This window comes from Lissotriton helveticus, chromosome 4_1 (genome assembly GCF_964261635.1).
Source record: "Lissotriton helveticus chromosome 4_1, aLisHel1.1, whole genome shotgun sequence".
NCBI classification, from domain to species: Eukaryota; Metazoa; Chordata; class Amphibia; order Caudata; family Salamandridae; genus Lissotriton; species Lissotriton helveticus.
Genome location: NC_136063.1, coordinates 2,024,350,457 through 2,024,374,948, shown reverse-complemented (window position 1 = coordinate 2,024,374,948; position 24,492 = coordinate 2,024,350,457).

Genomic DNA, 24,492 nt, shown 5'->3' with positions numbered 1-24,492 from the left:
TATGCCCAGTTCTGTGTAGGAGCAGAATCCCTGCGACAGGCTCATCAGAATATAGTCGGTTTGGGGCTGGAGGGTTCATGTAAGGGTCCTGCCTCTCCAGCTATCCCCGCCATGTTTCTCCTAAAACCGAAAGGCCCAAAGGGCGGTGGCGCTGAGAGAGGAGGGATTTCATTAAAGGAGAGCTGTACAACTAGTAATACTGATAACCCTTCACTAGTTGACGGTAGTGAATTTCAAACCTCTGTTCCTTTAGTCGCCTGCACTAATAGGTTCTCTATTTTGGCAAGCATACATAGTGAGAGTACTACTCAACAACCCTGTCAACCATCAGGAATAGCCACGGATGTTGACCTAAATCATCCACTAGATTCCCAAATCATTGATAAGGATAGAAATAATACACGGGGCGTGGCTATGCACGCAGCGAAGTCGGACGCCTCTGGGTAGAGCTCCGGCGTGAGCTCCCCTTTACCGGGGCATTTATCCGTAATTACTGAACGCAGCCGGACCAGACTCCGACACCTGTAGCCCGGACACACTGGCTACCATCCAGGCGATTTACAGGCCGCTGGGAAGTGAATAACCGCACCGGGACCCCTGACCGCGGAGCAGCCGCATTCCTGTGAGCCGCGCCGGCGGCACTAACTACGTGAGGCCGGGGATTGCCACGAAGACCAAGGCCACAAAACGTGGCCTACCGCATACGGGGAAAGCAGCGGACACGGGCCGAGACACCAAAGCCCCACCGCACTACTTTCTGCAGGTGGCTTGCACCTAACACCGCCGACCTCCCAAAAATTCCCCGGCCGGGAAAAGCACATGGCCAACCCGCAACGCGGCTGCAGCAGATGACGCCCGGCGGCTGGCGCGAACGTCAGCCATACCACCGAGTCCGGCGGAGCGGGATGCAGAGACTGGCAGGTGCCGCTGCTACACACCAAAACAGTGAGTGCACAGACAGGGATTAGCCACCGTGGGGGACATACCTTCAGAGGCGGAGAGGAGCTATGGCGGCGAATATGAACGCTTGATGGACCGGGCTGAGTGACGCGTTCACACTATTTCACCGTGGGCTTGCATCATATAGCGGCTGGGACTAACCAGGGGTACACACCACATAGCAGCACCAGAGACGCCCTCGGGGCACAGTAGCCGACAGACCTGGGGACTGCAAGGAAGGCACGCAGGGGGTGAATGCTGAACGCAGAAACAAACAGCGCTATAATGAAGGAGCACCGAGTGGCGGGAGCTTGGAGCCACCATTGACCGAGAGACACAGTGGCCATTGAGTTGACCTGGGACAGACTTGCAGACACGCCCTGGTAGTGGTCACCACGTATTCACTCCCCAGCCCGCGACTGACGGGCCCTGCGGATCTACATACTATAACAAAACAGCCACACGGCGGACAGGCATTGAGCGGCACCAATCCCTCCGCCCTCCCATGATGCAAAGACACTGCCCTACCCACACCTGTCACTAACAAACTAGCTGTTAAGTGAATCGTCGTTGCTGCTCATGTCTGGGGGAACCAGAGCGCGAACCGGCTCCAGCGGAACGCCACTGAAGGGCAAAATGGATAAAACCACGAAATATACAGAAGCTGACCTGGTGGCGGCTAAGCTCGACACTGTGCTAGCGGCCGTGGAAAGGCTGGAGGCATCGATGCAATCCACGCGTGCGTCACTCGAGGCGAAAATAGACGGAGTAGCCATTGATCTAACCCACCTCCACGCGGATCGACAAGAAACTCACGGACCGCACCACGACATTGGAGAGTTCAATATCGGACCTCGAACCCCGTGTCACCCAATCGGACAGGCTAATGAAGGACCTGCTCAACAGAGTTGAATTTCTAGAAGATCGGGCAGAGGATGCGAAAGGACGGGCGAGACGCAACAACGTACGGATAGTAGGAGTGCCGGAACGGTGGGAAGGGAGAGACCCCACGACGCACATGGAAAACTGGTTGCGTACGTTGTTGCCAGAGGGGACACTGTCACCCCACTTTGTGGTGGAACGAGCGCATCAAGTACCAACGCGGCCTCTCCCGACAGGCTATAATCCCCGTCCACTCCTTCTCCGCATTCTGTATCACCGAGACCGGGACTCAACTCTACGGGAAACGCGTAAACTCCAAGGTGCAACCCCAAAGACACTCTTTTCTAGCGGTGAAACGACGATTGCGCCAACTCGGCCTCAAATATTCTCTCCTATTCCCTGCCAAACTCCGAGTGGTGGCGCATGACAAAACGCACTTCTTCTCGAGCTCAGAAAAAGTGGAGGCGTGGTTGGACAGCGGCATGGATACTGCTCCCAGAAAGATTGCGGAACCTCCTAATCTGAAACGACACCGAGGCCTGAGGAGAAGGCGCCCGAATAGGTCGTCGTCGGCCCCGGAAAATCACGTGCAGATGAGTAACGGACCACCGGAGGACGTGATGCACCAGGAACAGCAAGACGCTCTGCGCATCGTTGCAGAAATCAGTCATTCTCTGAGGGTACAGTCGCCGTCGGCCACCAGTCCTCAGGCCTTGCCCAGTGATGATGAGGCGGTACATGGGATATCGGACTCTCAGCTCTCCTCGGCTCTTCCGGACGTCATGCCGCAAACAGTTGATCTGTTTGGATGAAATGCTCTACTGCGCCTTTTTCTCCCCTCCTCCACTGACGATGTGCTGGAAGAACTGAAACGGCCGATCGCCTCTGACCCGGCTGGTTGCTAGTGACAACTCAACACACCAGCGAGACCGCTGCTGGGACACTTGGCCATCAACCGCGAGACGCAGTGAGTATCGTTCCTGGCTGTCTGGCCGATGACAGGTGGCCAGAAACACACAGACAAACACCTGTCCCAGCTGACTTGCCCCGACAGGCTGCCCTCGGGTCCGCTTGGCTCTATAAAACTATATTGCTCGAGCTGGCAGGTGCTGCACTGACAGCGTAACGCACACAGATCACCATGCAGCAAAAAAATAAATCAACCTCCATATCGCACGCCACAGAACCGGCTGTCTATGCATGTTCCTCCCCGGAAGGGAGAATATGCGATGTCACTCATCCGCTGCATATGACTGTTCGACCCTGCTCTGCAAGCAGCAACCCCCATAGACTTGTATGTTGACTGTCTCGATAGAGTGTTTGGAAGTCTGCACGGTTTGCAGCCAACCTTTTGGTATTATCCCCCATGTGGAATATTGTTTAGGTTTAATAAGCTGTCTGGATTGCTTATCGACACTTTGTGTTCATATCCATGCGCTGCAGGTACCCACCGTAGTGCGTTTGAGGCACATATGTAGTAACTGCTGGGAGGTAATGAGCTTGCATTTGGCGGGGCGGAGTCGGGGGGACGAGGAATGGGGGACACCTAAGCTAACGTAATGGTAGCACTTAAATTTTGCACATGGAATGCACGTGGAATTCACACCCCCTCACGCAGATATCAAATCTACTCATACCTGAAAAGGCACCGGATCCAAATAGCACTCCTGTAGGAGACCCATTTGAGTGATACAGAGGTGCACACATTGCGTCGTAGGTGGCGTGGACAGTAATTCCTCATATGCCCGCGGCGCCCTAATATGGGTAAGTCCAGGGACTCCATTTGAGGTGGAACACTCCCACATTGGCGGGGGTAGGCTGGTGGTGGTGAGGGGGCGGCTGGATGGGCATCCGGTAGTTCTGGCCTCGATATATGCTCCCAACACAGACCAGCAGGGGTTTCTTGCACGACTCACCACCGTACTATCCCCCTGGCATGGGCTCCCATGGATAGATTATAATTGTGTCCTTGACACCACTCTGGATCGCTCCTTCCCACCTTTACCGAGCACTCCTGTGATGGGGGCTATGAAAGCCCTTACTACCTGGGCCACACAATGGAATTTACGCGATGCATGGCGGAGCCGTAACCCGGATGCTCGGATTTATTCATTCTACTCGGGCGCCCATGACCTACACGTCCAATTGGACAGATACATGCTCACTAGCGACTTACTCCCTCATGTCACTGACACCTACTACATGGGCCGTACACACTCGGACCACAACCCCCATGTTTTGGAACTCACGTGGATGCATACACACCCACCTATCCCCACCTGGAGATTGCAACCAGACCTACTTCTAGACGCCCCATTCCGGGACTCACTATCTACACAAATCACACACTATTTTGAGGATAACACAGGAACAGCGTCTGCTCCCCAAGTAGAATGGGATGTGTTCAAAGTTGTGATCAGAGGCCACTGCCTAGGTACGCAGGCCAACATACAACGGCAGCTAGAGACGGACCTGACACGGCTTGAGGCTACCCTCATGCAGACAGAACAGGGATCAGCTAACAATGGAGATGGAAGTGACCTAGAGTCCAGGGCAGAACATGACCGGCTGCTAGAGAGGCTACGTTGCCTCAACTATGCGGCCCACTCGGCTCGCACGCATAGCAAGGGTGACAAACCTGGCAAGCTTTTGACATGGTTGATCAGTAGAGAAGACCGAACGAAGCCGGTAACGGCGGTGAGTGACGGCCAAGGTGGCATGTTATACACACAACACGAAATACATGATGCCTTTACCACTCATTATACAGCGCTATACTGCTCCCAGTTGCGAACTCCCACCGGATACTGCCGATTATCTCACACACATACCTCTATTGCCATTAGGGGACACCCAACGGGGGGCCTTGAAGCACCAATAGCGCCTGAGGAGCTTTGTATGGTTATAGCTGCGCTTTCCAACTGCAAATCCCCGGGCCCGGATGGATTGCCGGTGGAATTTTATAAGGCTTACCCAGACCTACTGATCAAGATGTATGACACAGCGATAGAGGACTCCTCCCTTCCACCCACGCTTAATGAAGCCACCCTTATCTCCCTCCTCAAACCAGGCAGAGATAGCACACAATTAGGCTCATACCGACCTCTGGCTCTCCTAAATACTGACTATAAAATATTGGCATCCACTTTAGAGCAGAGACTAGCTCCCATCACACCTACACTGGCACACACCGATCAGAATGGTTTTGTACCCACGAGAAGCACCTCCCATAATATCCGCCGCTTGTTCAGAGTGCAGGAATACGGGGTGCAACAGTGGCCAAGATCGGGGTGCCTAGTGCTAGACTTGGAGAAGGCCTTCAATTCGGTGGAATGGCCTTACCTTAGAGCGGTATTGCAGAAATACGAATTAGGAGATGCCTTTATCGATATGGTTCAACTACTGTATCAAACGCCCACAGTGCGGGTCCACACAGACGGCCTTTTGTCCGATGGCATCAGAGTTCGGAGAGGCACCAGACAGGGTTGCCCCCTGTCACCGCTGCTCTTCTCACTAACTATAGAACCATTAGCGGAACTACTGCAAAGGCAAAGTGCAGATTGGGGTATACCCCTGGCAGACAGCATCCACGCGGTCTCTCTATATGCAGACGACCTGCTTCTCTACATTAAAGACCTCACTCAAGTGCCGCAGGTGCTAACGGACATCTTTTGTACTTTCGCAGACCATTCAGGACTCAGGGTTAACTGTGGTAAATCCGGGGTGTATTCCTTCAGCCCAGAATTGCCAGAGTGTGAGGTGCGACTAGGCGGAGTACAACTGGCCTGGCACACCGCTACGTTCAAGTACTTAGGTATTCATGTTTACAGGTCCCCGGCAGAAGTGCTGGAGGGTAACCTGGTCAGAGCCATCTCCTCCCTGCAAGCGCAAATACATTTTTGGAAAACGCTCCCCCTGAATGTCCCAAGCCGAGTGACCTTGACGAAAATGATTGTTTTACCAAGGCTACTATACTACTACTCCAACATGCCAGTCTACGTTCCGAACCGCATTTTCCGAGAATTGGAATCCAAGATTAGAGCCCTCATCTGGAACATTGGTAGACCGCAAGTGGCGCTGATGAAACTATATGCGCCGGTAGCAACGGGAGGCCTAGCGGTTCCCAACCAGGAATTATACTACCTGGCCGCGCAACTGCAATGGGTGGTTGGATGGCTAAGTGGGAAGTGTCTAACTGACACCACCTCGAATACCACGGCCCTCACTCATACGCAGGTGCTTACGTTGTTCCATCCCCTGGCCAAACTCCCTTGTCCATGGCAACTCCACCTTGCGGTGGCTCACAAGTGCTATACACGCAGCTTGCGGCTCACACGAACGATGACGCCCTACGCCCCACACTCCCACTGCTAGGTACTCCTAGAGACGGAGGAGCAATCACCTCACTCATGCTAGAAAGATGGGTGCAGGCCGGGACAGACATGATGGCTGAGTTGTACGCAGACGGTGCTCTGCTCCCATTTGATAAGTTAGCGGAGAACACTGACCTGCGAGCAGGGCAATTTCTATTGCACACATCGTTGATGCGCACGTATGTCAAAGCTTGGGGAGACATGACCGAGGAACCGCAGACTCATTTATTAATGCAATATCTGCATGTTATGGGGAATGGGTCACATGTGATCCACTGGTTAGCGCAGGCACTGCTATCGCACACGACCTGCACCCTTCAACCACTGAGAGATAAATGGGCAGCGGACAGGGGTCGAGACTGGACAAACAAGGAATGGGAAAGGATATTAGAAGGGCCCACCAACATTCCATGCAACTCTCGTTTCAAAATCATTCAATTTTACATTATACACAGAGCATACCTGTCACCAGATAAAATAAATCAATACTTTGCAATTGACACATCCGTATGCCTGAGATGCTCCCTAGTGAATGCAAACCTCCTACATATGCTCTGGGACTGCCCTAGACTATCGACATACTGGCACAACATAACATCGCTATTAACGCAAGGGGCTGGCGAAGAGCTACCACATGCATGGGAAACATGTTTGTTAGGCTTATTTAAAAGGTCAAAACACAACAAAGTATGTGCCAGGTTTTGGGATCTGGGACTGGTCACCGCCAAGAGGCTCATCACCAGGCACTGGAAAGGTGCGGACCCGCTGCGCATTCAACATTGGCGCACGTCCTTTAATAATTGGGTGGTAGCAGAGGGTGCCACACTACGCAGGGAGGAGACGGCGGGACTCAGAGCCATTCCAATAGCACAGCCCTGGGATGATATTTTAAAATCCTTTCACCAGGCATGTCTCGAACAGGGAATCACATAGACGTTTAACACACAAGGCTCCACCAACATGATGGGCGACAGAGGGGAAAACATAATGCACCTACAGGGGGAACTCTGGCCCCGGTAGCCAGAGACAAGATACACCAGAGAAACAAGGGGACTACCCACACAACATACATGAGCAGACCTGCATCGTCCCCGCACACTTGAAATTGACTGCCAAAATTGCACACTATGCGCACTTATGTGGCGCGCATCCGCCTTCGCCATGTAACCTCAACGCCTGGTTGCAATAACACACGCCTACCTGAACGCATGAACATTCTCTCCACCTACGCATCTTACAGAAAATCCCCAGACTACAGCTCTTTATTTTTACTTCTATTCTTTCCTTTTATTTCCCCCCTCTAATATCCCCCCTCTATTTTTTTGTAGACCCCTTTCACTGTCGACCTATACAGTTGCTCTCCCCCCCCGGTTGTCTGAGTTAATATAATGTGCCAACAATTTCTTTAGCGGACACGTTAGTTACAATGTTTGACGCAAAATGATATCCTTCGATCCGCAGTACTTGCATCTACACTTGAGGGGATTCTCCACATAAAAGGTCCATTAGGAACGATCTGTGACAAGCGGAACTGACGCATAAGTAAGAGGATGAGCACCACCTGACACATCCGCAGAATCAGAACCATTACTGCGATTGACCTATGGGGCAAGACATAATTTGTCGCCATTATGGGCGCATAGTTGCACCACGCAGTAGACCACGGTTTTGTGACGGGAACCATACACTCAACTCCTGAGCACCACCATATCGCCAAGCTGACGGCCCATAGCTCTGTAGAGATGGGAAACACTTTTCTATTACACGTGAAGTGAGGAAAGGTTATTTGTTCTAGATATTTCCGTTCCCCCTCCCTCGCTAATGGTTGTGGTATGAGACATATGTGTAATCTAATATTATTGCTGTACACGATCATTACTGGGACCTGGAGGGATTACCTACAGTCATCCTCAATGTATTGCATTGTATTGTGATAATAACTGAAAATTCAATAAACATATTAAAAAAAAAAAGGATAGAAATAATACACTAGATCTTCAAGACCTAGTGAAGCTGGTACATTTACTACAGGATGAGATAGAGTCTATGAGGGCTTTGATTGTAAATTTAACTTCTATGGTAGGGCCCGTGCCTATTGGTGGGGCGCGTTCCTTGATAAACCCGACCCCGAGTGAAACCATCTCTTTCCCATTAAAAGTTGGTAGTGTCCTGGTAAATCCTCTGGTAAATGACAAAGTGGGTGGTGAGCGTAAAGTTACCACTTCCCTATAGTGAGGTGGCTAAATGTAGGAAAATCCTACCCCCCAAAATGCACAAAATAGAGCCCTACCCCTCAATAAAAATAGCTTAACCTACTCTGCAAAAGAAAACAAGAGGGAGCACTTGCTACCTAGTGTGAGATGGAACACTAGCCCAACGGCCAACTATCAACACAAATCCCATGATAGAAGGGTGGGTGCGAAACCAAGTATAACACAAAACACTAATAAAATGTATTTGACCAATGTCCCCAAGCTAGTACCAATGAGAAGTAATGAGAGTGCCGACTCCCTGACTAATAAAGCTATCCATTGGATACGTCACGTTAGAGGGTGTCGGTCTGTGATTAGGGATGACATTTCTAAGGTGTGTAAGCTTACTTCGGCCACCGAACAATTTGACTGCATTGAATTGACGCTCCGGACAGAGGAGCTGGCTGAAAACTCATTTGCCCTTGTGTTTAGAACTAGCCCCCCTGCCTATTTGTGTATTCATTTAAGAAAAGCCCCACCTGGTTCCCAGGTGAACCACTACCCTGGCAATGGCTACGGGGTCGTGTGGGAAGTTCTGGGCTGGAAAGTATTGATTGACTGTCTGGTTAATATGCACAAGGGCTATGTATTGGTAATGTAGAGGGGTCCACAGAGACAGCCTATGGTTAATCTCCCAAGGCAAGGCAATGACCCATTGCACATTGGTTATGTCCCCACTAGAGACTCACTTATGTCATGGAACATTGAAGGTTTGGGTTCTAAAACATCATTACCCGAGTGGCTCATCTTTGTAAATGAATATGATATCTGTACTTTTCAAGAGACTTGCTCCTTGAACCGCAATTTTGTGTAGGTTATTTAAATTTTCATGTTCCTGCTATCAAAGGTGCCAAAGGTCGCCCAGCGGGTGGCCTTACTATATGGGTTCGTCAAGCACTGGCCCTGAGCATTAAAGAATTACCATCTAAGAGTAGTGATATTCAGGTGCTAAGAATGGACTTGGGCCTTTAGGATTACTAAACATCTATAATGTCTATGTGAGGGGAGTCCGGGGGGGGAAAGTCCCAAATTCTAGTGGCCTTGGACAGCCTCCTCGAACTCTACTCATTGGACAATAGTGTGATTGTCATGGGTGACCTTAATTCAACCTTCGAACCACTTGCTTCTCCCAATTTGCACCTTAATGATGATGAGGATGCCCAATGAGGAGTACCAAAATTGGAACTCAACCCCGTAAAAAAATGGACAGAAGTCGTCATTCAGATTAATACCATCTGTTATGAAAGGGGACTTAGGGCCCTCAATGGAAGGACACCGCAGGATAGGTTTGGGGCCAATAGGTTTAACAATGGGTACAGTAAAAGTAGGAGTGATTATATCCTCTGTAGTATGAAAATTTGGCACAGGATCAATAATATGGTGGTCAAGGATTGCCTGGAAAGGGACCATAACCCCTTGTGCGTCACTCATGGGTGGTGGATGATGGAGCGACCACAGGTGGGGGAGGTTGAACTTCGTGCCCCGGATGCTGTCCCTACTAACGATATGCGTCCGCTTAATTGGTCACATGTAATCAAAAACCCTGAGGTTCTGGCAAGCATCATTGATGACGTAGACAGCACTGTGCTAGAGATTGAGCAAATCCTGGTTTCCGGTGGGGACTAGGGGCGTGTAACACAGATCCACAATAGTTTTTTTATGCACACGAGAACCCATTTTATTAAGCCCATTAGAACCAAGAAATTAGCTGACTCCAAACCCTTACGTTGGTATAATAATGAATGCAGGAGAGCTAGAATTACCCTTGGTAATGCCATAATTTTACTTCGCTACTTTTCCACGTTGCAATTTGCTCTCTTGCACAATCCTTACCTCCTCTGACGCCCTCTCTGGCCGGCCATCCCCGATCCACCATGGGGTTTCCCCGATTGTTGTGGAGAGAGCGCACGGCGGCAGGCAGCACTTCCGGGCTAGAGGTGGGGGACGCACACTACAAAAGGCAGCCCGGCAGCGAGCTGATTAGATGCACGCTAACACGGACGCTGTCATTTTTGAACTCTGGGGTAATTGCTAAACCCTTTTTAAATCATTTTTTTCGCTACTTGTCCACATTGCAATTTGCTCTCTTGCACAATCCTTACCTCCTCTGACGCCCTCTCTGGCCGCGCGCTCTCCGGTCCACCACCGGGTTTCCCCGATTGTTGTGGAGAGAGCGCACGGCAGCAGGCAGCACTTCCGGGCTAGAGGTGGGTGACGCACACTACAAAAGGCAGCCCGGCAGCAAGCTGATTAGATGCACGCTAACACGGACGCTATAATTTTTGAACTCTGGGGTAATTGCTAAACCCTTTTTAAATCATTTTACTTCGCTACTTGTCCACATTGCAATTTGCTCTCTTGCACAATCCTTACCTCCTCCGACGCCCTCTCTGGCCGCGCGCTCTCCGGTCCACCACGGGGTTTCCCCGATTGTTGTGGAGAGAGCGCACGGCGGCAGGCAGGCAGGCAGCTAGAGGTGGGGGACGCACACTACAAAAGGCAGCCTGGCAGCTACGCGCAGCGGACGCGGCAGCGGGCGCACCGGCGGTGCACCAAAGTCAAGCCTGTCTGCACCCATCCGTGCCAGGACGCCGACAGGAGACAGGAACCCTATCCCCTCGATTGCAAAGGAGTTTAATAAACCGAAGGAAATCTACAAGTATACCCGACAGGAGCTCACTGCCCTTAGGTATCCTACCTCCTTGCCAACCTCATCCATCATAACCTTACTTTGTAGGCACAAATTTCCCACGGTAGTGGAAGGCCCCCTTAATTGCACCTATTGCAAATTCCATACCATACCACTAGGGCAACGGTATTACTTCACTACTAAGAACTCGCCCGCCTCCTCAGACACCAAGAAAGCTAGTTGGAATTGCTTTTTAGCTAATGTCCGCTCTCTCCCCAAGCATGCTATTAATATCTGGGACCTCCTGTCTTCTTCATGCCCAGATATCGGCTTTCTTACCGAAACATGGCTTAAACCAGCCTCCACCCCTGCCATCGCCATTGCACTCCCAGATGGCTATCGCATATTGAAAGCAGACAGGCCATGCAAAAGAGGTGGTGGCATTGCCATCATTTACAGAGACCCTATAAAGACCATCCTGATAGATCAACTCTGTAACAACATCATAGAAATCCTCGTGTTCAGAATAGACATCCACTCTCAGTTAAGTTGGAAAGGGGCATTGGTTTACCGCCCGCCTGGATCACTTCTCCCCTCCCTACCCCTCCTAATAAGCATGATCGCCCCCCACGCAAATATTCTCTAGCAAATTCCTTTTGCTGGGGGATTTCAATATCCACAGTGAGATTGCTGAGGACCTTGAAACAACCGCCCTCATGTCAGAAATGACTGCCCTAGGTTAAATTAATAAGGCGCCTACACATACTGTAGGCCATACTTTGGACCTGTGTTGTTCCAACTCACCAGACTTAATCTACAACACCACTAGTCCTCTTCAGTGGTCGGACCACTCGTTAATCAATTTTAACCTTAACAGCCCATACGAACGTGCAGTCAAGAAAAACTCCACTAGACAGGCTCACCGACAATGGCACAAACTCTCCCCTGAAATCTTCCACGAACAATTTTCTCCCCCCGAGGAGTCAGCCGCAGACACAGTTGACAATCGCATCATGGCCCTACACAATGCAGTAAGATCTACCATTGATTCCACTATTCCCCTTAAATTTCCTTCTCACGCACCCAAACGCCCCCAGACCCGTGGTATACACCCATGCACAGAGAAGAGAAAAGTACATGCAAACAGCTCGAACGCCGCTGGCGCCGCACTAAGGATGTCAGCGACAAGAGCAAATTTAAAACCGCCCTCGATATTTACCACAAAAACCTCAAAATAGCCTGGAAAAAGCATATAGCCACCCAATTAGAGCAAGCCGGGAATGGCCCCAAAACTCTCTTCCAGATCCTTAACAGTCTCATCAACCCCTTGGCCTGCAGCCCCGCTGAAGAACCCACTCAGTTCTTATGCGATGAAATCTCCAATCACTTCTCCCATAAAATCGATGAAATATATAAGAAAATATCTATTTCGCATGCAAATCTCAATCTTCCCAGCCTTCACATCCTGGACAAATTTCCCTCTCTGACTATCCAGGAAACTGAATCCCTGCTCATCACAGCCAAATCAGGCTCTCCTAACAACCTTCCCCCAGCCAAAACGGCAAAAAAACTTGCTGCCGATCTGGCTGCTCCCCTTTGCGCTGTTTTGAACAGTTCCATCAGCGAAGGCAAGTTACCGGCTGAATGGAAAGTGGCTCAAATAATGCCTATTAGGAAAAACAATAAATTGCCCTCTGACATCATCTCCAATTATCGACCAATTTCTCTGCTCCCCCTCTACAGCAAATTAGTAGAAAAACACATCAACACACACCTCCCAAATTTTCTAGAATCCTCCAACTGTGTTGATCCCACAGAATTGGGATTCCGCCCCAAGTACAGTACCGAAGCCGCCCTGGTCAAAGTGATCGATGACATTCGCATGCAGGCGGACGCAGGTCGAGCGGTCATTCTTGTACTGTTCGACCTCTCCGCCGCAATCGACACCATCTCACATCAAATCCTGCTGGACAGACTGGTAACAGCTGGGATCCAGGGCACTGCTCTTGACTGGTTAAGGGACTTCCTCAATGGAAGAACACAAACCGTTCAACTTGGTCCCTTTAGCTCTCAAACCACCCCAGTGACTAAGGAAGTACCGCAGTGCTCATGCCTCAGCCCGTCACTATTTAACCTTCATGTCGCCCCACTTCTCAGGGACAGTGGGTTCTCCCCCCTCACCCACGCTGATGACACACAGCTTCTCCTCACCTTCCACAAAGATATCCCGAATACGAAAAACATCTTCTCAGAAGGTACGAGGACGATAACAACATGGATGAGCAGGAATTTTCTCCAGCTTAATGCTGGTAAAACGAAGATAATGCTCTTCAGAGATGCAGTATTCACCTGGTCCCCCAGCTGGTGGCCGGAAGAATTGGGCCAGGCACCTTCCCCCAAACCAACGGTCAAAAATCTAGGAGTCCTAATTGATAATAAACTCAACTTCAGTGAACACACAGCCACCACAAAACGCGCCTGCTTTCATGCACTAAGTCTCCTCTGTAGAGTCTTTCACTTCCTCCCCTTGTCCACCCGGAAAACGTGAGTTCATGCCCTGGTTGTCAGTCGCTTGGACTTTAGCAATGCTCTGTTGATCACGGATAAGAAATCTGACCTGGATAGCCTTCAGGTGGTACAGAATACAGCGGCCCGCCTGGTAACCAACTCCCCCTACCATACGCCCTCTCTGCCTTTATTGCACAAACTCCACTGGTTGCCAATTCGCTCGAGGATCAAATTTAAAATCTACTGCCTGGTGTTCAAAAGTCTTAACCAATTAGGCCCCGAGTACCTTTCAAATAAACTGACCAGACACTCTCCCATGCGGACTCTCCGCTCTAGGGGGAAAGGCCTTCTTGTCGTCCCAGGTATCAAACAAACCAGATTGGGAGGTAAATCTTTCTCCCATCTAGCACCCCAATACTGGAACCAGCTCCCACTGGATATCCGCCTCTGCACCAACTACCTTACCTTCCGGAAAAAATTAAAGACCATATTCTTCTGCTAATATCTGCCCAGTTTCCTCACCGGCTGCATCTATAGCGCGGAGATACCCCATGTGGGGTGATTTAGGCGCTCTATAAATGACACAAATAAATAAACAAATAAATCAGGGGTGAGGAAATGGATACTGTCCGTTCAGCCAGATATGAATACAAAAAAGTTATCCTTCAGGCCAAGCGCCAATGGGATGAGCTCAGATGGCAGGATCTTAAAGAATTTTTTTGTGTAGGGTGGAACTGCACTCCTGTACTCAATAGATAGAATGAGTTATGTGGATGGTAAAGAAATCTTAGCGTGCTTACTAGTGTGAGGGTTGTGTGCCAAACTCCCTCCTAAGTAACAATCATGTAAATACAAGCCCAAGGCAACCCAGGGCTGCTAGTCGCACAGCAATTGGGCAAAACGCCTCTGTAATTTAAATGGAATTTTTTCACAAGTATTCAAATTTCAGATTAACATTTATTTTTCAAAGAAAAGTTATCTTTCTCTTCCACATTATACATCAAAATTATATTTGTGTCTACTTATTTCACAAGATATTCATGGTCAAAAACATGGAGCACTTGAAAATATTAACACAACATATTTTCAATCCAAGTGAAATTATAATAACGATTCATCAGTAATTGAAATTCAAAAAGCAAAACCCAATGCATTTCGGGTACATAGTGCACCCTTCTTCAGGGGATTAAACAGTTGCAAACAAAATTCAAAGGTCCTTGAGTGATTGGTCTCTCAAATTGCAGATTCAACAGGATCTAAAAAACAACAACAAACCAAACTCTAGTAAATAATTCCATATGTACAGGTTACATCTCGCAAGAGCGTGCTGGAGTGAACACTGAAGAAGAGCGACCAAAGGTACACGCCACCATAAAACACCCGTGTTTCGTAAAGCAATCACTGAATATGAGATGTGCAAGTCTAAACAACTTATAGAAGAAAGCAAGTTTGAGTGGAAGTATTTACATTCTCAGAAGTGGGAAGCATGCTCCTGACTGTGTCAATCTATAAAAACGTGCTGGTGGTAGTTACACCAAGTGGACTACTGTGCTCGACTGTTAACCTTTAATCCAAAATACCTAAAAAAACAAAAAGATACGTACGGTCCTATAAACAACTTTTCATTACTCTTAATTGCTTGTCCAGCGAAAAGCCTCTCTGTACCAACACCTGCATGATACATAAGTACCGGTCTGTTACTACTACCATACAATATACTTTAAATAAGTAACTGCTAGACTCTGACCAGGTAACATGTCTTACCGCCACTCTTACATGCGGGTCCACGCGCTGTTCAGAAATAGTCGCCCTGCTGCTCTCTGTATTTAAATAAGAAACTCGTGATGAGTTATTTGTTACGCGGCAACCACCCTTGCCTAGAGTCTCAATTGTTGCTCAATACGAACACTAACCTGGCGCCTCCAACAACGGCGTCCTGAATGAATTCCCGGTGCGAGTCCGCCCTGCCGATCACGTGGTGCGGAACTCGCCCGGTGTTTACTACCTGGATAAACACAAAGAAGGGACTATCTGTGCGCTACTTGGATTATCCTCATTACTTATGGCAGTCTTATTGCTTTCTGCCTTCTACATGCTATACACCTAAACTACACGTGTCATGATAATCTTCAAAGAACCCATCTGAAATATTGTTAATTATTATTAATGGTGGGGTGCGGTGTCATTCTGTAATCAAAGAAATAGTTCAAAATATATTCTCATGTATGTTGTTTTACTCGATTATATGGCAACCTCTGCCCTAATATCAAAAATTCCCGCTATATACATACACTAGATATACAAATGTCTAAGAGGACAAACTGAATGTAAAAAGAGTATTACGTGTACAAAAATAAATAAAAAGTGCAAGTGTAAAAAACCTCTAATTACCACAGACTCATTCATTGTGCTGTTAGCTCAATCGTGTACTAACTGAAACTGAGAATAGGTAAAAAAAGGAAAAAGAAGATAGCATGAATAAGTTTCAAGACTCAGTGTTCCTCCTTACAATCTGACATACGTTCTGTTATGAAATTTAAAGAAAACACACAAGTTCGTAATGATCATTTAAACCATTCGGATTGATTGTTCCCAAGAATTTTATCCAATGTGTTTCCCTTCTAGCTAGAAGTGTATGCAAATCCAATCCTGGGGAGCGCTCTATACATTCTAGGACTGTGTACCTTAATTGGGGAATTGTGTGTTTAGCTTCTACCCAATGTCTAGCCAATGGGGAAGTTGTGGTGCGATTCCTAATACGACTTTTATGTTCTACTATGCGAGTCTTTATTTTACGACTCGTGCGCCCCACGTAAACTAGTCCACAAGGACACTTGATCGCATATACAACTCCTTCTGTGTTGCAATCTGCATTATGTCTTAATTTGATGCTCACCCCTGATTGCGGGTGAGGAAATTGATCACCTGTGATAACGTTACCACATTGTCCGCAGTTATAGCATTTCATCATACCCCTCTCTCTTTGTCGGGTGGTTCTTTTTTGAGGTTTCAAGAGTTCCCTTAGATTCTTGGTTCTGGTATGTGCAAAAAGGGGACTGCCATGAAAAACTGTTTTAAAGTCAGGTTCATTTTCGATTAGTTCCCAACGGTTCCTGATTGCTGTTTTAATTTGTGTTGCTTGCGTAGAATTCTTAAGAACAAATACCTCACGTTGCATGGGTATTTTTTCTTTAGGAGTTAAAAGTTCATTCCGAGTTTTTTTTGATGTTGCCTGTGCAGCTTCATTGAGTATTTTCTCTGGGTAACCTCGCTCTTTGTATTGTTGCATCTGTACTGTAATCTCTTCCTCGCTTCGTGCATCATCCGATGTTATTCTCTTGATTCGCATCATCTGCGAAATCGGAAGATGTTTTTTCAGGCTGTATGGATGCGCACTCGAGAAGAGCAGTGCGTTGTTCACATCTGTTGGCTTCCTGTATACCGACGTAGATAGCCCTGTTGGTGTTTTACTTATTTCAACGTCCAAAAAATGGATCTTCTGTTTTTCTATACTATGTGTAAATTGAATACGAGGGTTCCGTTCATTCAGTTTGCTGATGCTCTCTTCCAATTCGTCTCTGGTACCTGTCCAGATGACTAAGATGTCATCTATGTACCTCAAGAAAACTGCTGCATGTTTTTTCCACATATCATTGGAAAGTATAAATTGATCCTCGAAATGGGCCATGTAGGTATTGGCGTACGATGGTGCTCCAGGAAAACCCATCGCTGTTCCTGTACGCTGTATAAAAAAGTTTTCCATCCAAACAAAGTAGTTGTTGTAAAGTGCAAAATGTAATAATTCTAGTAGGAACACTGCTTTATCGTGATCAATTTCAGAATTTAGCAATCGCCATTCTATTGCCTCCAGTCCTTCTTCGTGTGCAATAGAGGTGTATAGTGCAACTACATCAATAGTGCAGAGCCAGATGTCATTAGCAAAGAGATGTTTTTGTGATTCCAGTTTCAGTAAACAATCTGTGGTGTCTTTAACGTATGTCTTCCAGGATTGGACCAACGGTTGGAGGTAAAAGTCAAGATAGTATCCAAGAGACTCGTGGATAGATCCACACCCTGCTACTATCGGTCGAAAAGGTGGTTTAGTTCTGTGCTTGTGCACCTTTGGTAGCATGTACAGGGTAGGAATCTTAGGTGCAGAGTTGAATAGAAATTTCCTTGTATTTGCATCTATAATGCCAGATTCTAAAGCTCTGGACAAGAACTCGTCCAGTATTCTCAATAATTCATTTGTGGGGTCGTGTTCCAGAGGAAGGTAAGTATCTCTATCTTGAATGTGTTCCATTACACTCTTGTTATAAAAATCGGTGTCAAGCACCACTAGAGCTCCTCCTTTGTCTGCTGGATGAAATGTCACTGAAGAATCTTGTCTCAGCTTGTTAAGGGTACGTCGTTCTTTTGGACTTCAGTTAGTACACGATTGAGCTAACAGCACAATGAATGAGTCTGTGGTAATTAGAGGTTTTTTACACTTGCACTTTTTATTTATTTTTGTACACGTAATACTCTTTTTACATTCAGTTTGTCCTCTTAGACATTTGTATATCTAGTGTATGTATATAGCGGGAATTTTTGATATTAGGGCAGAGGTTGCCATATAATCGAGTAAAACAACATACATGAGAATATATTTTGAACTATTTCTTTGATTACAGAATGACACCGCACCCCACCATTAATAATAATTAACAATATTTCAGATGGGTTCTTTGAAGATTATCATGACACGTGTAGTTTAGGTGTATAGCATGTAGAAGGCAGAAAGCAATAAGACTGCCATAAGTAATGAGGATAATCCAAGTAGCGCACAGATAGTCCCTTCTTTGTGTTTATCCAGGTAGTAAACACCGGGCGAGTTCCGCACCACGTGATCGGCAGGGCGGACTCGCACCGGGAATTCATTCAGGACGCCGTTGTTGGAGGCGCCAGGTTAGTGTTCGTATTGAGCAACAATTGAGACTCTAGGCAAGGGTGGTTGCCGCGTAACAAATAACTCATCACGAGTTTCTTATTTAAATACAGAGAGCAGCAGGGCGACTATTTCTGAACAGCGCGTGGACCCGCATGTAAGAGTGGCGGTAAGACATGTTACCTGGTCAGAGTCTAGCAGTTACTTATTTAAAGTATATTGTATGGTAGTAGTAACAGACCGGTACTTATGTATCATGCAGGTGTTGGTACAGAGAGGCTTTTCGCTGGACAAGCAATTAAGAGTAATGAAAAGTTGTTTATAGGACCGTACGTATCTTTTTGTTTTTTTAGGTATTTTGGATTAAAGGTTAACAGTCGAGCACAGTAGTCCACTTGGTGTAACTACCACCAGCACGTTTTTATAGATTGACACAGTCAGGAGCATGCTTCCCACTTCTGAGAATGTAAATACTTCCACTCAAACTTGCTTTCTTCTATAAGTTGTTTAGACTTGCACATCTCATATTTAGTGATTGCTTTACGAAACACGGGTGTTTTATGGTGGCGTGTACCTTTGGTCGCTCTTCTTCAGTGTTCACTCCAGCACGCTCTTGCGAGATGTAACCTGTACATATGGAATTATTTACTAGAGTTTGGTTTGTTGTTGTTTTTTAGATCCTGTTGAATCTGCAATTTGAGAGACCAATCACTCAAGGACCTTTGAATTTTGTTTGCAACTGTTTAATCCCCTGAAGAAGGGTGCACTATGTACCCGAAATGCATTGGGTTTTGCTTTTTGAATTTCAATTACTGATGAATCGTTATTATAATTTCACTTGGATTGAAAATATGTTGTGTTAATATTTTCAAGTGCTCCATGTTTTTGACCATGAATATCTTGTGAAATAAGTAGACACAAATATAATTTTGATGTATAATGTGGAAGAGAAAGATAACTTTTCTTTGAAAAATAAATGTTAATCTGAAATTTGAATACTTGTGAAAAAATTCCATTTAAATTACAGAGGCGTTTTGCCCAATTGCTGTGCGACTAGCAGCCCTGGGTTGCCTTGGGCTTGTATTTACATGATTGTTACTTAGGAGGGAGTTTGGCACACAACCCTCACACTAGTAAGCACGCTAAGATTTCTTTACCATCCACATAACTCATTCTATCTATTGAGTACAGGAGTGCAGTTCCACCCTACACAAAAAAATGTATACCCACAGTGCCAACTAGTGGACTAGCACCCAAGAATAATCATGTCCTGGCAGGACATTTCAAATTTAACTACGAACCAGGCAGAGACGAAAGTTTACTCATCGGAAGAAGCGGAAATAATTTATGCCTTAGTGAAGGAAGTGAGGGAATACGGTACATCAACGGGAACTACTACACAGCAACTTAAACAACTCGAATATTTAATGAGAAAAGAAGTGAATCAAAGATTACACGCAACAATGTTGATTGAATATCATAAAGTTAAGCGTATACCCAGAGGCTTAAGGGTGGCTCTACGCCCAATGCTCTTCAAATACAATAAATCCTTTATGGCTCGTTGGAACGCTATCCTGAATAAATGTTCGCTTGATTTAATCTTGCTTATAATAGAAGAGATATCGACACTGTTAAGCGAATTAAGTTTTGACATCAATAAATTAAAAAACGAAATAAGCAACCGGATGGAAAATGAGAATTGGAATCAAGTACTTGAAAAGATAAACAAAAATCTTGATACGCATGCAAAGGAGGTACATGAAAGGAAGATTCGTAAGTTCCGAAGGGACACGATAGATTACAAGTTGGACGAGGTCTACACTTGGGCCGAAAAATATGCACAGAAGAGGGTCTTCAAAAAACCAGATGCAGCGTCGTCCGAGGAGAGCATAGTACAAGATGAGGATCTAACGATGCAGAGGCCCCCTGCTACTTTGACACATCTCACAGCACCAAACTTGGAGACTTCGGCTACCACTTCCAAAAGTACTGGTCCTTTTTTAGGGGAGGGCCCCCCGATCAGGATTCCACCAGACAAAACGCCAACACAACAAGACGAAATACAAGGCGTGGAAAAACCAAAAGTGCACAAGGAACAAGGCAGGCCGCAGCGCACTGTGAAGAAGTGAACTCCTTGGTAATTAACATCTCATCAAGACAGTTAACTTCAGAAGAGACCAAAGTACTCAATAAAGGAACCTCCTTTGTTCCATCTTACACATCTAATGCATTAGAAACGGAGGTAGCCCTCTTCAAATTCATGCGCAAATTAAGGTTAAGGTGGTTCTTCACACTCAACCCCAGTCAACAAGAACTCACACTTGAACAGAAGAAATTTAGACCCAAGAGCAGATTTTTATCTCCAATCTCTCACAAGACCCTTGACATCTTTGAATCCCTGGTTAAAAAGGATTTAGAATCAATACAATATGGTTCAAAACAACACCAAAACTTAAGTCCAAAAGAACGACGTACCCTTAACAAGCTGAGACAAGATTCTTCAGTGACATTTCATCCAGCAGACAAAGGAGGAGCTCTAGTGGTGCTTGACACCGATTTTTATAACAAGAGTGTAATGGAACACATTCAAGATAGAGATACTTACCTTCCTCTGGAACACGACCCCACAAATGAATTATTGAGAATACTGGACGAGTTCTTGTCCAGAGCTTTAGAATCTGGCATTATAGATGCAAATACAAGGAAATTTCTATTCAACTCTGCACCTAAGATTCCTACCCTGTACATGCTACCAAAGGTGCACAAGCACAGAACTAAACCACCTTTTCGACCGATAGTAGCAGGGTGTGGATCTATCCACGAGTCTCTTGGATACTATCTTGACTTTTACCTCCAACCGTTGGTCCAATCCTGGAAGACATACGTTAAAGACACCACAGATTGTTTACTGAAACTGGAATCACAAAAACATCTCTTTGCTAATGACATCTGGCTCTGCACTATTGATGTAGTTGCACTATACACCTCTATTGCACACGAAGAAGGACTGGAGGCAATAGAATGGCGATTGCTAAATTCTGAAATTGATCACGATAAAGCAGTGTTCCTACTAGAATTATTACATTTTGCACTTTACAACAACTACTTTGTTTGGATGGAAAACTTTTTTATACAGCGTACAGGAACAGCGATGGGTTTTCCTGGAGCACCATCGTACGCCAATACCTACATGGCCCATTTCGAGGATCAATTTATACTTTCCAATGATATGTGGAAAAAACATGCAGCAGTTTTCTTGAGGTACATAGATGACATCTTAGTCATCTGGACAGGTACCAGAGACGAATTGGAAGAGAGCATCAGCAAACTGAATGAACGGAACCCTCGTATTCAATTTACACATAGTATAGAAAAACAGAAGATCCATTTTTTGGACGTTGAAATAAGTAAAACACCAACAGGGCTATCTACGTCGGTATACAGGAAGCCAACAGATGTGAACAACGCACTGCTCTTCTCGAGTGCGCATCCATACAGCCTGAAAAAACATCTTCCGATTTCGCAGATGATGCGAATCAAGAGAATAACATCGGATGATGCACGAAGCGAGGAAGAGATTACAGTACAGATGCAACAATACAAAGAGCGAGGTTACCCAGAGAAAATACTCAATGAAGATGCACAGGCAACATCAAAAAAAACTCGGAATGAACTTTTAACTCCTAAAGAAAAAATACCCATGCAACGTGAGGTATTTGTTCTTAAGAATTCTACGCAAGCAACACAAATTAAAACAGCAATCAGGAACCGTTGGGAACTAATCGAAAATGAACCTGACTTTAAAACAGTTTTTCATGGCAGTCCCCTTTTTGCACATACCAGAACCAAGAATCTAAGGGAACTCTTGAAACCTCAAAAAAGAACCACCCGACAAAGAGAGAGGGGTATGATGAAATGCTATAACTGCGGACAATGTGGTAACGTTATCACAGGTGATCAATTTCCTCACCCGCAATCAGGGGTGAGCATCAAATTAAGACATAATGCAGATTGCAACACAGAAGGAGTTGTATATGCGATCAAGTGTCCTTGTGGACTAGTTTACGTGGGGCGCACGAGTCGTAAAATAAAGACTCGCATAGTAGAACATAAAAGTCGTATTAGGAATCGCACCACAACTTCCCCATTGGCTAGACATTGGGTAGAAGCTAAACACACAATTCCCCAATTAAGGTACACAGTCCTAGAATGTATAGAGCGCTCCCCAGGATTGGATTTGCATACACTTCTAGCTAGAAGGGAAACACATTGGATAAAATTCTTGGGAACAATCAATCCGAATGGTTTAAATGATCATTACGAACTTGTGTGTTTTCTTTAAATTTCATAACAGAACGTATGTCAGATTGTAAGGAGGAACACTGAGTCTTGAAACTTATTCATGCTATCTTCTTTTTCCTTTTTTTACCTATTCTCAGTTTCAGTTAGTACACGATTGAGCTAACAGCACAATGAATGAGTCTGTGGTAATTAGAGGTTTTTTACACTTGCACTTTTTATTTATTTTTGTACACGTAATACTCTTTTTACATTCAGTTTGTCCTCTTAGACATTTGTATATCTAGTGTATGTATATAGCGGGAATTTTTGATATTAGGGCAGTGGTTGCCATATAATCGAGTAAAACAACATACATGAGAATATATTTTGAACTATTTCTTTGATTACAGAATGACACCGCACCCCACCATTAATAATAATTAACAATATTTCAGATGGGTTCTTTGAAGATTATCATGACACGTGTAGTTTAGGTGTATAGCATGTAGAAGGCAGAAAGCAATAAGACTGCCATAAGTAATGAGGATAATCCAAGTAGCGCACAGATAGTCCCTTCTTTGTGTTTATCCAGGTAGTAAACACCGGGCGAGTTCCGCACCACGTGATCGGCAGGGCGGACTCGCACCGGGAATTCATTCAGGACGCCGTTGTTGGAGGCGCCAGGTTAGTGTTCGTATTGAGCAACAATTGAGACTCTAGGCAAGGGTGGTTGCCGCGTAACAAATAACTCATCACGAGTTTCTTATTTAAATACAGAGAGCAGCAGGGCGACTATTTCTGAACAGCGCGTGGACCCGCATGTAAGAGTGGCGGTAAGACATGTTACCTGGTCAGAGTCTAGCAGTTACTTATTTAAAGTATATTGTATGGTAGTAGTAACAGACCGGTACTTATGTATCATGCAGGTGTTGGTACAGAGAGGCTTTTCGCTGGACAAGCAATTAAGAGTAATGAAAAGTTGTTTATAGGACCGTACGTATCTTTTTGTTTTTTTAGGTATTTTGGATTAAAGGTTAACAGTCGAGCACAGTAGTCCACTTGGTGTAACTACCACCAGCACGTTTTTATAGATTGACACAGTCAGGAGCATGCTTCCCACTTCTGAGAATGTAAATACTTCCACTCAAACTTGCTTTCTTCTATAAGTTGTTTAGACTTGCACATCTCATATTTAGTGATTGCTTTACGAAACACGGGTGTTTTATGGTGGCGTGTACCTTTGGTCGCTCTTCTTCAGTGTTCACTCCAGCACGCTCTTGCGAGATGTAACCTGTACATATGGAATTATTTACTAGAGTTTGGTTTGTTGTTGTTTTTTAGATCCTGTTGAATCTGCAATTTGAGAGACCAATCACTCAAGGACCTTTGAATTTTGTTTGCAACTGTTTAATCCCCTGAAGAAGGGTGCACTATGTACCCGAAATGCATTGGGTTTTGCTTTTTGAATTTCAATTACTGATGAATCGTTATTATAATTTCACTTGGATTGAAAATATGTTGTGTTAATATTTTCAAGTGCTCCATGTTTTTGACCATGAATATCTTGTGAAATAAGTAGACACAAATATAATTTTGATGTATAATGTGGAAGAGAAAGATAACTTTTCTTTGAAAAATAAATGTTAATCTGAAATTTGAATACTTGTGAAAAAATTCCATTTAAATTACAGAGGCGTTTTG